Below are 16,125 nucleotides of genomic sequence, written 5' to 3'. Positions count from 1 at the left end.
AGAGCACGCGTGGTAATGGTGGGGGGATAGCACTGTTAATGTTTTTTATTCATTCACAGGATATGGGCATTCAATATCCAGAGGGACAGCTAAGAGTCAACCTCATTGCTGTGGGTCTGGAGTTACGTATAGGCCAGACCAGGCAGGGAAGACCTTTCCTTTGGGCATTACTGACCCAGGCAGGTGTTTTTTCCAAGAATTGACACCAGTTCCATGGGTCATCATGAGACTCGGAATTCCTGGTTTATAATCAAATTCCACAATCTCCTCTGGCAGGACTCAAACCTGGGTCCCCAGAACATCACCAGGGTCTCTGGATTAACAGTCTCGTGATACTAGGCCAGCATCTCACCAGAAGATGGCATTATTCAATAGTTAGAGTTGATCTCAGTTCAGGAGGTGAAGATGTGGAATCAGTTTGGATGGAGGTGAGAAAGAGATCAGTAATGGGAATGGTCCCTCAACAATAACCACAATGAGGGATGTAGTGTACAAAATTTCAAGAGAAAGCAACAATTAATGGGTGACTTTAATCTACATTTAAACTGTTTTATGATCTCGGTTGATGGTACCACTGGACAAATCAGATTCCAGGTGGAAATCTGCCTTGATTTTTTTTAATAGTTAATGCCGCTGTCTTTCGCTGATACATAAATATGTGATGTGCTGCAGATTTGATTTTGACAAGAAAACAGATTATTACACAAAAGAAATGAAGTTAAAGAAGAATAAACCAACAAAATAATTTAAAAGGTTTCAAGATACATGCAAAACAAAATCCCATCTATTTCCAAAACCCTCACTTCAAAGCACTCAAATGTATTTGATTTATTGTTGTCACATGTACCTAAGTACAGTGTAAATTTTTGTTCTGTGAGCAGTACAGGTAGATCACAGCAAACAAAGACACACTGACAGGTGACAAGTGCTTAGACAGAGTGAGACACACAGGTTACACTGCTCAGGAGATGCACAAAGCAAGATCAATGTTACTTGAAATCAGAGCGGTCCATTCAGCAGTCCAGTAACACCAGGGAAAAAGCTGTTCTTGAACCTGTTGGTGCATGTGTTCAAGTTTCTGTATCTTCTGTCCGATGGAAGAGGTTTTAAGAGAGCATTCCCGGGGTGGGAGGGGTCCTTGATGACATTAGCAGCCTTTCCACAGCAGTGAGACCTGTAAATGGAGGCAATGGTTGGGAGGTTGGCTTCTGTGATGGACTGGGCTGTGTACACTGCCCTCTGTAGTTTCTTACGGTCCTGGGCAGAGCAGTTATCATGCCAGGCCACAATGCGTCCGGACAGTAAGCTTTCTATGGTGCATCTGTAGAAGTTGTTGAGGGCCCTTGTGGAATTGCTGAATTTCCAACGATGCCTGAGGAAGAAGAGGTATTGTTGTGCCTTCCTGACTGTCGCATCTACCTGGATGGTTCAGGGTGGTCCACAACTGTGAGGAAGGGTACTCTTGTTTATCGCATCTCTAGCTTTGATTTAAAATTTTCTTTCAATTGCTGGTCTTGAGAGCCCAACAACAATTTAATTAATTAATCACACAACCATGCTTAAACTTTCTTTGTTTCAAATAACCCATTCGGGATTTTAGCCAAACACTTCTGCCCTGGAATTTTCAATCGAAAACGGTTACATTAAGGTAACCTATTGCCAAAACATTCTGAACTAACCCCATTCTACAGGAGAAAGTATTCTTACATCTGAAGGTAACTATGTCTTCTGCAAACTTCCCCAAAGGTTTTCAACCTCTGTTTCTTCCTTTTGCAAAATTCAACTTTTGATTTTCTTAAACGAAAAACAAGCAAACTTCTTTCAATGTTTGCTGTTTCCAGCCATAAAACTCTCACAATAAAAAGAAATTAATCTTTTCAATCCAGGGAGGCCCTGAACCATGAGGAGCTGCCTGATGTAAATATAAAACAAAGAACTGCAAATCTGAAACAGAAACAGAAATTGCTGGAGAAACTCAGCAGGTCAGAGAGTCATAGAGTCATAGAGATGTACAGGACAGAACCAGACCCTTCGGTCTAACCGTCCATGCCGACCAGATATCCAAACCTAATCTAGTCCCATTCGCCAGCACTTAGCCCATATCCCTCCAAACCCTTCCTATTCATATACCCATCCAAATGTATTTAAACGCTGTAATTGTACCAGCCTCCACCACATCCTCTGGCAGCTCATTCCATACACGTACCACCCCCTGCATGAAAAAGTTGCCCCTTAGGTCTCTTTTATATCTTTCCCCTCTCACCCTAAACCTATGCCCTCTATTCCGAGGGTAATCTCCCCCACCCTGGGGAAACAACCTTGTCTATTTATCCTATCCATGTCCCTCATGATTTTGTAAACCTCTATAAGGTCACCCCTCAGCCTCCGACGTTCCAGGGAAAACAGCCCCAGCCTGTTCAGCCTCTCCCTGTAGCTCAAATCCTTCAACCCTGGCAACATCCTTGTAAATCTTTTCTGAACCCTTTCAAAAGTTTCACAACATCTTTCCGATAGGAAAGAGACCAGAATTGCACGCAATATTCCAACAATGGCCTAACCAATGTCCTGTACAGCTGCAACATGACCTCCCAACACCTGTACTCAATACTCTGACCAATCAAGGAAAACATACCAAACTCCCTCTTCACTATCCTATCTACCTGCAACTCCACTTTCAAGGAGCTATGAACCTGCACTCCAAGGTCTCTTTGTTCAGCAACACTCCCTAGGACCTTACCATTAAGTGTATAAGTCCTGCTCTGATTTGCTTTCCCAAAATGCAGCACCTCACATTTATCTGAATTAAACTCCATCTACCACTTCTCAGCCCCTTGGCCCATCTGGTCCAGATCCTGTTGTAATCTGAGGTAACCCTCTTCACTGTCCACTACACCTCCAATTTTGGTGTCATCTGCAAACTTACTAACTGTACCTCTTATGCTCGCATCCAAATCATTTATGTAAATGATGAAAAGTAGAAGACCCAGCACCGATCCTTGTGGCACTCCACTGGTCACAGGCCTCCAGTCTGAAAAACAACCCTCCACCACCACCCTCTGTCTTCTACCTTTGAGCCAGTTCTGTATCCAAATGGCTAGGTCCTGGAGATTTATCCACTTTTATACATTTCAAGACATCCAGCACTTCCTCCTCTGTAATCTGGACATTTTTCAAGGTGTCACCATCGTAATTCTATATCTTCCATGTCCTTCACCACAGTAAATACTGATGCAAAAAACTCGTTTAGTATTGGATGTAGGTTTACTCGCTGAGCTGGAAGGTTCACTTCCAGATGTTTCATCACCTTACTAAGTAACATCTTCAGTCGTACTTTGCCCAGAGGCTCACTGAAGATGTGACCTAGTAGGGTGACGAAATGTCTGGAAATGAACCTTCCAGCTCAGTGAGCAAACCTACATCCAGAACCTGAGCTACAAATCTTCTCAAAACTCACTTGTTTAGTATCTCCCCCATCTCTTGCAGCTCCACACAAAGGCCGCCTTGCTGATCTTTATGGGGCCCTATTCTCTCCCTAGTTACCCTTTTGTCCTTATTGTATTTGTAAAGACCCTTTGAATTCTCCTTAACCTTATTTGCCAAAGTTATTTCATGTCCCCTTTTTGCCCTCCTGATTTCCTTCTTAAGTATACTCCTATTGCCTTTATACTCTTCTAAGGAGTCATTCGATCTATCCTGTCTAGACCTGACATATGCTTTCTGGCAGCATCTGTGGAGAGGGAAACAGAGTCAATGCCTTCAGACCAGTGACCCTTTCAACTTTTTCACGCAGAGGGTGGTACGTGTATGGAATGAGCTGCCAGAGGATGTGGTGGAGGCTGGTACAATTACAACATTTAAAAGGCATGTGGATGGGTATGTGAATAGGAAGGGTTTGGAGGGATATGGGCTGGGTGCTGCCACGTGGGACTAGATTGGGTTGGGATATCTGGTCGGCATGGACGGGTTGGACCCAAGGGTCTGTTTCCGTGCTGTACATCTCTATGACTCTATGACTCTATGTCTTCACTCTACTGTCTTCTCATATCTGCTGTTAGATCTGCTGTGTCCCTCCAGTAATTTCTGTTTTTGTTTCAGAAATCTGACCCATACTGGTTTGACATTGTGACTCCAGAGAGACCAGCGAGTTAATTATTAACACTCCTAATCCTCACAGACAAAAACTCACATGCCACCATTTCAAAATCCAAACTCTAAAATACAGGTAGTTCTCCTATAATGTCATAGTTGCATTCCAGTGAAACCTTACTTCATAGAAAATAGCTTAATATAATAATGGGGCCTTTGGGAAAAGTGAGGTTAGGGATATACCACCACAAAAAAAACACGATCGCTCAAAAATCACCCAAAAGGCTAACATAAAGTATAGCGCAGCATGAGTGAAGGTTAAGATTATATTTATCAATGAAACAAAAGTAAATTTAACACCGTATATTTAAAAACTAGAAGAGAGCTGCGCTGTACAGTACCCCTTCACACAGTGACTCAGCAGTTAGCACTGCTGCCTCACAGCGCCAGGGTCCCAGGTTCAACTCCAGCCTCGGGCAGCTGTTTGTGTGGAGTTTGCACTTTCTCCTTGTGTTTCTGTGGGTTTCCTCTGGGTGCTCTGGTTTCCTCCCACAGTCCAAAGATGTGCAGGTCAGGTGAATTGGCCATGCTAAATTGTTGCTAAAAATGTGTTGCTGGAAAAGCGCAGCAGGTCAGGCAGCATCCAAGGAGCAGGAGAATCGACGTTTCAGGCATGAGCCCTTCTTCATTCCTGCGCTTTTCCAGCAACACATTTTTAGCTCTGATCTCCAGCATCTGCAGTCCTCATTTTCTCCTCCATGCTAAATTGTCCCATAGTGTTAGGTGCATCAGTTTGGGGGCGGGGGGGGGGGGGTGGTGGTGGTGGGTTGGTGTGACTTGTTGGGCCGAAGGTAGTGTGACTGTAGCTAATCTAATCTAACCTGAAGCTGCTTTGCCAACAGCTGATACAGGCGCATGTGCAGGATGGCACAAAGACTGACACTGACATCACGCACGCGCAGGACAGTGTGGAGATTTCGGTGCACGTGTGGACCGAAGCGCGTGAACTGATCACCCGCTCGAATTGCACTATTGAGAACAGAGGCCATTTCTCAAAGATAAGGTTCCCTAATCCTTCAGCGACATTATAACCAAATCATGCTGCCGAAACGCACATTAACCCAGAGTTAACTGGAATGTCTGAAACATCCACCTTACGTCACACTGGGTGGAGATGCTTTTGAGATGGTTTTGTCGAGCAGCAGATCCTGGAACTGACCAGAGAGCAAGTTATGTCAGTGCAATGTGTTAACATGAATTAATTATCTCAGAGTAATTATCTCACCAATGTATCAGTAACCACAATATGATTAAATCTTGTATTCATTTTAAAAGAGAGAAGAGTGAGTATAGGCTTAGTGTTTTAAATATAAATAAGGGCATCTACACAGCATAGAACTGAGCTATCTGAAGTGAACTGGAATACTAGGATACAGAATAGATCAATAGAGACACACTGACTGACAGACACCTGTCAATGTATACTTCAGGTTATCCAGAATAATTATATTCCCACCATAACAAAACAATTCTCAAGGGAGGACCTACCATCTATCGTCAATTAATGACGCTAGGTAAGATATCAAACTGAAGGAAAATACATAAATGCATGAAGATAAGTGGCAGGTCAGATGATTGGTTGGAATACACAGAATGACTAAGTGGTAGCAGGAGGAAGGAATTAAAATAGGACAGGAACATAGAACATGGAACATTCCAGCACATTCCTTCGGCCCTCAATGTTACACCGACTTGTGGAACCAATCTGAAGCCCATTCACCCTACACTGGGGGCGGCATGGTTAGCACTGCTGCCTCATAGCACCAAGGTCCCAGGTTCGATTCCAGCTTCGAGTGACTGTGTGGAGTTTGCACATTCTCCCCGCGTCCGCGTGGGTTTCCTCTGGGTGCTCCGGTTTCCTCCCACAGTCCAAAGATGTACAGGTCAGGTGAATTGGCCATGCTAAATTGCCCATAGTGTTAGGTGCGTTAGTCAGAGGGAAATGGGTCTGGGTGGGTTACTCTTTGGAGGGTCAGTGTGGACTGGTTGGGCCAAAGGGCCTGTTTCCACACTGTAGGGAATCAAATCTAATCTACACTATACCATTCTCGTGCGTATGTCTATTCAATGTCCATTTAAATACCCTTAAAGTTAGTATCTCTACTAGTGTTGCAGGCAGTGTGTTCCACAAACTTACTACTCTCTGAGTAAAGAAACTACCTCTGACATCTGTCCTATATCTATCACCCCTCAAATTTAAAGCTATGTCCCCTCGTGCTAGCCATCACCATCCAGGGGAAAAGGCTCTCCCTGTCCACTCTATCTAACCCTCTGATTATCTTGTATGTCTCTATTAAGTCACCTCTCAACCTTCTTCTCTCTAACGAAAACAGCCTCAAGTCCCTCAGTGTCCCTCCATACCGGGCAACATCAGAGTAAATCTCCTCTGAACCCTTTCCAAAGCTTCCACATCCTTCCTATAATGTGGTGACCAGAACTGTACACAATACTCCAAATGCGGCCGCACCAGAGTTTTGTACATCTACAGCATGACCTCATGGCTCTGAAACCCAATCCCTCTCCCAATAAAAGCTAACACACTGTATGCCTTCTTAACCACCCTGTCAACCTGGCTGGCAACCTTCAAGGATCTGTGTACATGGATACTGAGATCTCTCTGCTCATCCACATTACCAAGAATCGTACCATTAGCCCAGTACTCTGTATTCCTGTTACTCCTTTCAAAGTGAAACACCTCACACTTTTCCACATTAAACTCCATTTGCCACCTCTCAGCCCAGCTCTGCAGCATATCTATGTCCCTCTTAACCTGCAATATCCTTCAGCACTATCCACAACTCCATCGACCTCAGTGTCATCCGCAAATTTACTAACCCATCCTTCTCTGCCCTTATCCAGGTCTTTTATAAAAATGATGAACAGCAGTGGCTCCAAAACAGATCCCTGCAGTCCCCCACTAGTAACTGAACTCCAGGATGAACCTTTCCCATTATCTACCACCCTGTGTTTTCTTACAGCTAGCCAATTTCTGATCCAAACCACTAAATCACCCTCAATCCCATGCCTCTGTATTTTTTGCAATGGGGAATGTTCTCACACACCTTACTGAAACCCATATACACCACATCAACCACTTTACCCTCATCAAAGAACTCAATAAAGTTTGTGAGGCATGACCTACCCTTCACAAAACCGTGCTGACTGTCCCTAATCAAATTTTATCCTTTACATCCCCTTCATGTTTGAACTCCGAAAGGAAGATGCTGCTATAAACCAAGGAGGGTCCAAAGGGATGGCTGCACTAAAGAATTAAGGCAGACTGTGAGTCCGACACAGTATTGGCTGGTCCTGGAACAGGGAGAGCAGATGGAATGGAGCCAACGGGTTCTGAAGTAGTGGTCAATCGCTGGACAACAGTGTTTTGATTGGTTCCTCACCAGATCACTATGGTTTGGGTGGGGTCAGGTCAGACAAGCTGCAACGAAAAACGCTCAAACCTCACTCCAGTCCCTTTGTGGAGGTTCCGGAAACTTCCCACTAACAATTGGGCTGGTTTGCACTCTGCTCTCCCCATCAACTCCCCGAGTGAAAGAGGATTCAACACTTTCTGAGATATTGAAAGGACAAACGGGTTAGTGTGTGAGTGAAAGACCGAACATCAGTTAGAACCAAGCCCCCGGCAACAGCAAAGAGTTTACAGGAAGGAAGCAAAGGAAAGCAACTCAGTGAATCCTGTGGTAAAGACCGGTGCTATCGAAATGCACTTGTTGATTACGTTCCCTTTTCTCCATTACTATTCACGTATCTGTTTGTGAAAGTGGGGGAAGTGGGGAATTAGGAAGGGGTAAAGTTTAAGTAGTAGAATTGAAAGTCAGCAATTCATGTTTCTTTTTTGCTATTGGCCAAAGACAATTTGTTTGCAATAAACAGTTACTGTGTCGATATGTACAGGAGCCCGATGAGTGTTTCCTATTTAACCTGAATATAGTCCTTTTACAGAGATAGGGAGGGGGGGTAGGGGGTGACAGAGATAGGGGGGTCTGGGGGTGACAGAGATAGGGAGGGGGGTAGGGGGTAACAGAGATAGGTGGTGTAGGGGGTGACAGAGATAGGGGGGTGTAGGGGGGTGACAGAGATAGGGGGGGGGTAGAGGGTGACAGAGATAGGGAGGGGGGTAGGGGGTGACAGAGATGGGGGTGACAGAGACAGGGAGGGGGTGTAGGGGGCGACAGAGATAGGGAGGATGTAGGGGGTGACAGAGACAGGGAGGGGGTTTAGGGGGTGACAGAGATAGGGAGGGGGGTAGGGGGTGACAGAGATAGGGGGTGTAGGGGGTGACAGAGACAGGGAGGGGGGTAGGGGGTGACAGAGATAGGGAGGGGGGTAGGGGGTGACAGAGATAGGGAGGGGGTGTAGGGGGTTACAGAGATAGGGGGGTGTAGGGGGTGACAGAGATAGGGGGGTGTAGGGGGTGACAGAGATAGGGAGGGGGTGTAAGGGGTTACAGAGATAGTGGGTGTAGGGGGTGACAGAGACAGGGAGGGGGGGTAGTGGGTGACAGAGGTAGGGAGGGGGGTAGGGGGTGACAGAGATAGGGAGGGGGGTAGGCGTGACAGAGATAGGGAGGGGGGTAGGGGGTAACAGAGATAGGGGGTGTAGGGGGTGACAGAGATAGGGGGTGTAGGGGGTGACAGAGATAGGGAGGGGGTGTAGGGGGTTACAGAGATAGAGGGGTGTAGGGGGTGACAGAGACAGGGGGGTGTAGGGGTGACAGAGACAGGGAGGGGGTGTGGGGGTGACAGAGACAGGGAGGAATGTGGGGGTGACAGAGACAGGGAGGGGGTGTAGGGGGTGACAGAGACAGGGGGGTGTAGGGGTGACAGGGACGGGGGGTGTAGGGGTGACAGAGACGGGGGGGTGTAGGGGTGACAGGGACAGGGGGGTGTAGGGGTGACAGAGACAAGGGGGGTGTAGGGGTGACAGGGACAGGGGGGTGTAGGGGTGACAGAGACAGGGGGTGTGTGTAGGGGTAACAGAGATTGGGGGGTGTAGGGGTAACAGAGATTGGGGGGTGTAGGGGGCTACAGAGATTGGGGGGTGTAGGGGTTACAGAGACAGGGAGGGGGGGGTAGGGGTGACAGAGATTTGAGGGTGTAGGGGGCTACAGAGATTGGGGGGTGTAGGGGTTGCAGAGATAGGGAGGGGGTGTAGGGGGTGACAGAGACAGGGAATGGGGTAGGGGGTGACAGAGACAGGGAGGGGGTGTAGGGGGTTACAGAGATGGGGGTGTAGGGGTGACAGAGACAGGGAGGGGGTGTAGGGGGTTACAGAGATGGGGGTGTAGGGGTGACAGAGACAGGGAGGGGGGTAGTGGGTTACAGAGATGGGGGTGTAGGATTGACAGAGACAGGGGGGTGTAGGGGTGACAGAGACAGGGGGGTGTAGGGGGTGACAGAGACGGGGGGGTGTAGGGGTGACAGGGACAGGGGGGTAGGGGGTGACAGAGACGGGGGGGTGTAGGGGTGACAGAGACGGGGAGGATAGTGCTCCTACTGTGTGTCACGTGGAGGTTGGAGGATGGAGTAGTGATAATGTCTCTGGGCTAGAAGTCCTAGACTTTAGCCTGTGGTCCTTGAGAAGCAGGTTCCAATTCCCCTGTGACAGATTGTGAAATGCTGATCAGATTGAATTCCTGGAATGAACACCCGGTGTCCTGGTGTTTTACAGTAATGTAACCATCTAGCTGCTTCACTCAGGCCTTCCTTCCCCAGTCTGGCGAGGGATTCTCGAACGACAGCGATGGGGTTGTTTTTGAATGAATTAGTAAGGCCAATGGGACCAGCAATAAGGAATCTCCAGTTGTGTGCAGGGACAGTGCAGATTCAGGTTCACTCCACACTTCACCAGCAGGAGCCGCTGGTGCTCCAAGTTTCTCGTGTAGTTGGAGTTAGTGCTCACAGAAACATTGAGCTCAAACAGGGGGATGGTGCACTGTGCTACACAGAGATGGCAGCTGCCTTTACACACAACAGGGGCTGAGCACTGCAACTGAGCACAGCAGTCACAACACACCATCAGACCCTTTGGCCCATCTACACTCTCCTGGTCTCTTTGTCCCATGTGACCATTTTCACCCCACCCCCATCCCCAAATCCTTCTGTTCCTTTCACCCTTTTATGTTTGTACAATCCCCCCCCCCCAACCCCCGCTCCCTGGGGACGTCAGTCCCACATTCTCCCCGCCCCCCCCAAACTCCCTGGGGAAGATGTTTCTCCTGAATTGCTGGTTGCTTTTTTGTGACTGTTTGGATTGATGCCCCCCCCCATCCCCACCTCCCTCGAGACAGTTTGTCAGTGTTTGCCTGTGAGAGGGGGCAGAATGAGGAGAGGACGGTGAAGGGAGGGGTGTGTGAAAGGGTTAATATAAGGCCGTGTGTAGTTTTATGGTCAATCCGCCCAGCTCCCTATCTGCTCCATGCAAACTGGCAAATACACATCTGAGTGTCTATTTCCCTGAAACCTAACCTGTTCCCATCGTGTTTTCTGACCAACCTGCTCAGGGATGTTATTACATACCTGGCAACAAGTGGGACTTGAGCACAAAGGCCTCCTGGCTCGAAGGTAGAGACACTGCCACTGCACCACAGGAAGGCTCCAACAGCTCATTGCTATAGCACCAATAGACCCCAATCTCAGGTTCCCCAAACTATTGATTTTTGAAAGAGCAGGGAGGGGTTCAGTCCATTACTGAGGGCCAGTGCAGAGGGAGTGCCGCATTGTCGGAGGGTCAGCGCTGAGGAAGTGCCGCACTGTCGGAGGGTCAGTGCTGAGGGAGCACCACGCTGTCGGAGGATCAGTGCTGAGGGAGCACTGCATTGTCAGAGGGACAGTGCTGAGGGAGTGCTGCACTGTCAGAGGGTCAGTGCTGAGGGAGTGCCGCACTGTCGGAGGGTCAGTGCTGAGGGAGTGCCACACTGTCAGAGGGTCAGTGCTGAGGGAGTGCCACACTGTCAGAGGGTCAGTATTCTGGGATCTTGCTGAGCATAATTTCCTGCTTTCCCAAGGTGACATTAGGTTGAACTTTGAATGTGATTGGCTATAAAAGCCTTTTGGGACAACCGACGGTTGTGAAGGTTGCTCTATAAATGCAATTCTGTCTTTTCCAGGCGCCTTTTGAAAGTTTATTGGCTGTCATCCATGCCGGCTTCAGATTAATTTGTCTGATTAATAAAGAAAAGCTTGTCTCTGTGGGTGTTGTTTGGTGCCAAGCAATTAAACCCATCAAACACAACCTCGTCCTGGCCCACTCTCCTCCAATTAAATCGGACTGCCTGTGTGTGGGGAGATACTGTGGATTGCATTGTGCAGCGTTTGTGACAGAGTGTTCATCACTGACGATCCAGACTGACCCTCGGGAATCCTGCCCCTGGTTAGTGAAGGATGGCTAACTACTTCCCGGGTGAACACTGACACCCTGAATAATCTGGATCCAGGGTTCGCCATTTCAGACTGAGATAGGGAGAAATGTCTTCACCCTGGAGAGTGGGGAACCTGTGGAAATCACTGGATCATGATGAAGTTGAGATTCTAATGTTGAATATTTTCAAGGAGTTCTTGGAGTATATAAGGATCAAAGGGTCTGGGGGAAAGTGGGAACAGGGACTGAGTGAGATGATCAGACACAGTCAGTTTGAGTGATGGAGCAGGTTCGAAGGGCCGAATGGCCCACTGGCTCCTGGTTTCTATGTCAGTGTCACGATAGGGCCCCTGGTGTTGTAGGGCTGGTGGGGCACACCCTCGCAATGTTAGTCAGATTCATCTGGGGTTTGAGTCCAATGGCAGAGAGCTCCACCCATTACCCCATGTGCTCTGGTACCTTTTTGCTCAGGCATCAAACCCTGACCCTCTCTGTCCTCTCCCTATCATGGTGGGGGAGGGGTGGGGGAGGTGAGGAGCTGGGGAGATATCCCCCAGTGTCCTGCTCAAACCTGACCAATATTTGTGCCTTCATCATTCTCACTCAATGAGATCAACCAGTCCTTGTCTCCAAGCTGTTCGTGGGATCTTGCTGTGCACAGGTTGGTGGCTGTGATTTCAACATTACCACAGTGTCTTTGAGTTGGTTAGCTGTTAGGCTGTTTCGGGACATTCTGAGGTTGCTATAGAAACAGTGCTATAGAAATGCAAGTCTTTCTTGCTCATTGTCCAACTCCCCAGTTGGGGACTCAGTTCCAACCTTCAATGTAATGTACCCCCCTGTCTGCAATTCTCTTTGTTGACAGAGTGGGTGGATGGGCAGTGTCTCGGGGACAAGACAACATCTCCCCATCTCTGCAGCTCCTCCAAAAGGTCACAGCCCAATGTTCATTAATATAGACACTACACCCTCCTCTTCTCAACATCCACCTCCTTCAATGATTCCAAACTCTGTGCTCGGTTTTCCCATTGGAAGCCATTTCCACACACTGCTCACTCTCTGGGTGATGTTTCCCCTATATCCCCTGACCTTGGGTTACAGCTCCTTCCCCCATTGTCACATGTAATTTGAAGCAATTTTCTACATCATTTCCTGCCATTATTTGTAACAGAGGTCCACACATATCACAGGAGGGAACTCAAAATCTACAAGTCAGTCCCAAAAACTCAGATCATCTCACTCAGGGTCACTGCCTCTCACTGAGGGTCACTCTCCAACCCACTCTCACTGAGGGACAATCTCCTACCTACTCTCTCACTCAGGGTCACTCTCTGACCCTCACTCTTCTCCCTCTCTGACTGAGGGTCATTCTCAGACCCTCACTCTCAGAAAGATGCAGGAGGCATTCTTTCTGTCATTTAACGAATTAGTGAGGCGAATGGATTGGCAAAAGGAGAACGGGACATTGTCTGTGTGGGGTAGGCTGATGGGTAAAGCACAGGAAATGGATGTTTCACTGTGGGAGGAGGCAGTTATAGCACTGGTTAAAGATAAACTACTCTGGGTGCAGCTGTGAAACTCCCAGAATGTAAGGAACCAATCTGTCTCCATCTACACTGTATTTGAAAGGGTTAAAGCAAATTCCTTCTGATGGTTGGATATGAGTATTAGAAATTATAACCACACCTGACGTTATCAAAGAGATCATTGTCTGAGAGACAGCCACACTCACACACTTACACACATGTACACAGCCACACACTCACTCAGACACACACACACACTCACACACACTCACACTTACACACTCACACGTACACAGCCACACACCCACTCAGACATACATGCGTACACTCACACTTACACACTCACACACACTCACACTTTAACACTCACACACAACCACACACTCACTCAGACACAAGCGCACAAACTCACACACGCATACACACAGACAGACAGCAACACCCACACTCACATGCTTACACACACTCTTACACACACACATATACACACACACAGATATACTCTCACACACACACTCACTCACACACACATTCTCACACAGTCTCATACAAACACACACTCACACTCACACACACACATACATACACACTGACATGCTCACACACACAATGAATACAGACAAAAGACAAGCAGTTTAACACAGACACTATGGGTAAGATGAGAATACTGACAGGGTAAACAACATTCCAATTCCAAAGTTTAAAAGTCCAGACCACAAGTTGGGAAGTTAGTTTCCACACAATCCTGTTGGTATTTGCAATATTGTGCTGGTGTCCTGAGGGGATGGTTATCCTCAGGGTTGAACTCAGATTGGGTGGACCATGGTTATTTTCTTCAATGAATTGCTTGAGTTAAGTGTTCCTGGTTTTATTTGCCTTTCCCCACATGGAAACAGTAAGGGATAGACAGATGGACATTGATTCCATTCTGCTGCCCTTCGCACTTATAACTTTTTAACACTCTGCAGCTCAACCAATCACAGTGCTGTTGTCAGCTGAATTTCCTGAGCTCAAAGCATTCTTTATGGCATTTAGTCTTGAATTTTCACAACTTCGCAATGTCCAAACCTTAATTTTCAAGTTGCAAAACTTTGTTTTTTTTTCATTTATATCAGTGCAACTTCCATTTCAGCTTGTCATCCTAAATATGAAAGTTATATGGTCTGGGATGGCCTTTAAGAGGTTTATTAAATTATGAAGGACATGGACAGGGTAAATCGACAAGGTCTCTTTCCTGGGGTGGGGGAGTCCAGAACTAGAGGGCATAGGTTTAGGGTGAGAGGGGAAAGATATAAAAGAGATCTAAGGGTGGTGTGTGTATGGAATGAGCTGCCAGAGGAAGTGGTAGAGGCTGATACAATTGCAACATTTAAGAGGCATTTGGATGGGTATATGAATAGGAAGGGTTTGGAGGGATATGGGCCGGGTGCTGGCAGGTGGGACTAGATTGGGTTGGGATATCTGGTCGGCATGGACAGGTTGGACCGAAGGGTCTGTTTCCATGCTGTAAATCTCGATGACTCTTACACTGAGGATTGAGACCAATGTCAGATTGCTGGGAAGAGATATTGAGAAATTCTTGTATTTCTATAGCACCTTCTACAATCTCAAGATGCCACAAGCCGTTGACAGTCATTGAATTGTCTTTAATGTGCAGGTATTGTTGCAAAGTAGAAAATTTGGTGGAAAATGTGTGCAGAGCAGAGAATCTGCTTCTGACTCTGCAGAGTCTCCTCAAAGGGCCAGCCTACACTGAGATCCTGTTCCCATTATCATTGATGGTGAATAGAGACATTAACTGTGGAATCCACCTCAGGTAAGCAGCAATGGGGCAACATAGTGGTTAGTGCTGCTGCCTCTGAGGGCTAGGGTCCCAGGTTCGATTCCAGTCTCGGGTGACTGTGTGGAGTTTGCACATTCTCCCCGTGTCTGCGTGGGTTTCCTCCCACAGTCCAAAGATGTGCAGGTCAGGGTGGATTGGCCATGGGAAATTGCCCATAGTATCCAGGGGTGTGCAGCTTAGGTGGATTAGCCATGGGAAACGCAGGATTGCTGGGATAGGGGAGGGGGATAGGATGCTCTTTGGAGAAATTGGAGTGGACTTGATGGGTTGAATGGCCTGCTTCCACACTGCTGGGATTCTGTGATGTGCATGTAGAGATTCACGTCAAACTTTCTTAGTGTAGACACTGGTTCTTGGGGATGCAGGGCCTGGCATTGTACTGGCCATTACCATCTGAACAGCCTTCCTGTCTGGGGGAGGATCATGTGGAGCTCCAACACTAACATGGACCTGAGGGGCTGATTGGCCTGTTCTACTGCTCAATCTAATTCTCACTGTGATTTACAAATCCATCCATGATCTTACACCCACACACCATTACCAGCCTTAAATAATCCTGTACATTTCCAAATTTGGCCTTTTGCCCATCTTCACAGTATATAACTAAGAGCCCTGTGTATATGATAGGGAATATACCAGTCCCTGGGTATATTGTAGAGAAAGTGGCCTCTGATAGGGAATACCCAGTCCCTGTGTATTTTATAGGAGATAACAGACCGTTTGTATATTACACAGAATAGCAAAGGGTATAATATAGTGTATAACAGTTTCTGTGATGAAAGGTGAAGAGTATATGTTAAACTTTGGAATGTGGATTTAAAATAGAGGCAGATTTCTGTGGGTCAGTCCTGCGAAGATTTTTTTTAAAAATAAGGTCATAAAGTCATTTGGAGCAAAAATCTAGTTTGCTCAATTCCAGGAAGGTATGTGGCCACATTCAGGTTGCGGTGAGGTCCAGCTGTAGAGTTCATGGTGGAAATGTTTAGGCTGTTGAGTTTGTGGGAGTTAGAGTGAAGGCCATTAGTTTAGTTCAGTTTCGATTTCTAAACGGAAGGTTCAAGGACTCAGTTCAGAAGAGATCGGTGTTGGAGGGTCCTCCTTGCAGGAAGATGATGTGGTTGAATGAGAGGAACCAGTCACTAGGGCAGAGTGTTTCAGAGCCCGGGTGAGTGTGCAGAGGGAGCTCCAAACAGAGAGAATTGAAAAAACTGTGAAACGTTCACACATTCAACT

Source organism: Chiloscyllium punctatum, chromosome 19 (genome assembly GCF_047496795.1).
Source record: "Chiloscyllium punctatum isolate Juve2018m chromosome 19, sChiPun1.3, whole genome shotgun sequence".
Lineage (NCBI taxonomy): Eukaryota > Metazoa > Chordata > Chondrichthyes > Orectolobiformes > Hemiscylliidae > Chiloscyllium > Chiloscyllium punctatum.
This window is presented reverse-complemented; position numbering follows the sequence as displayed.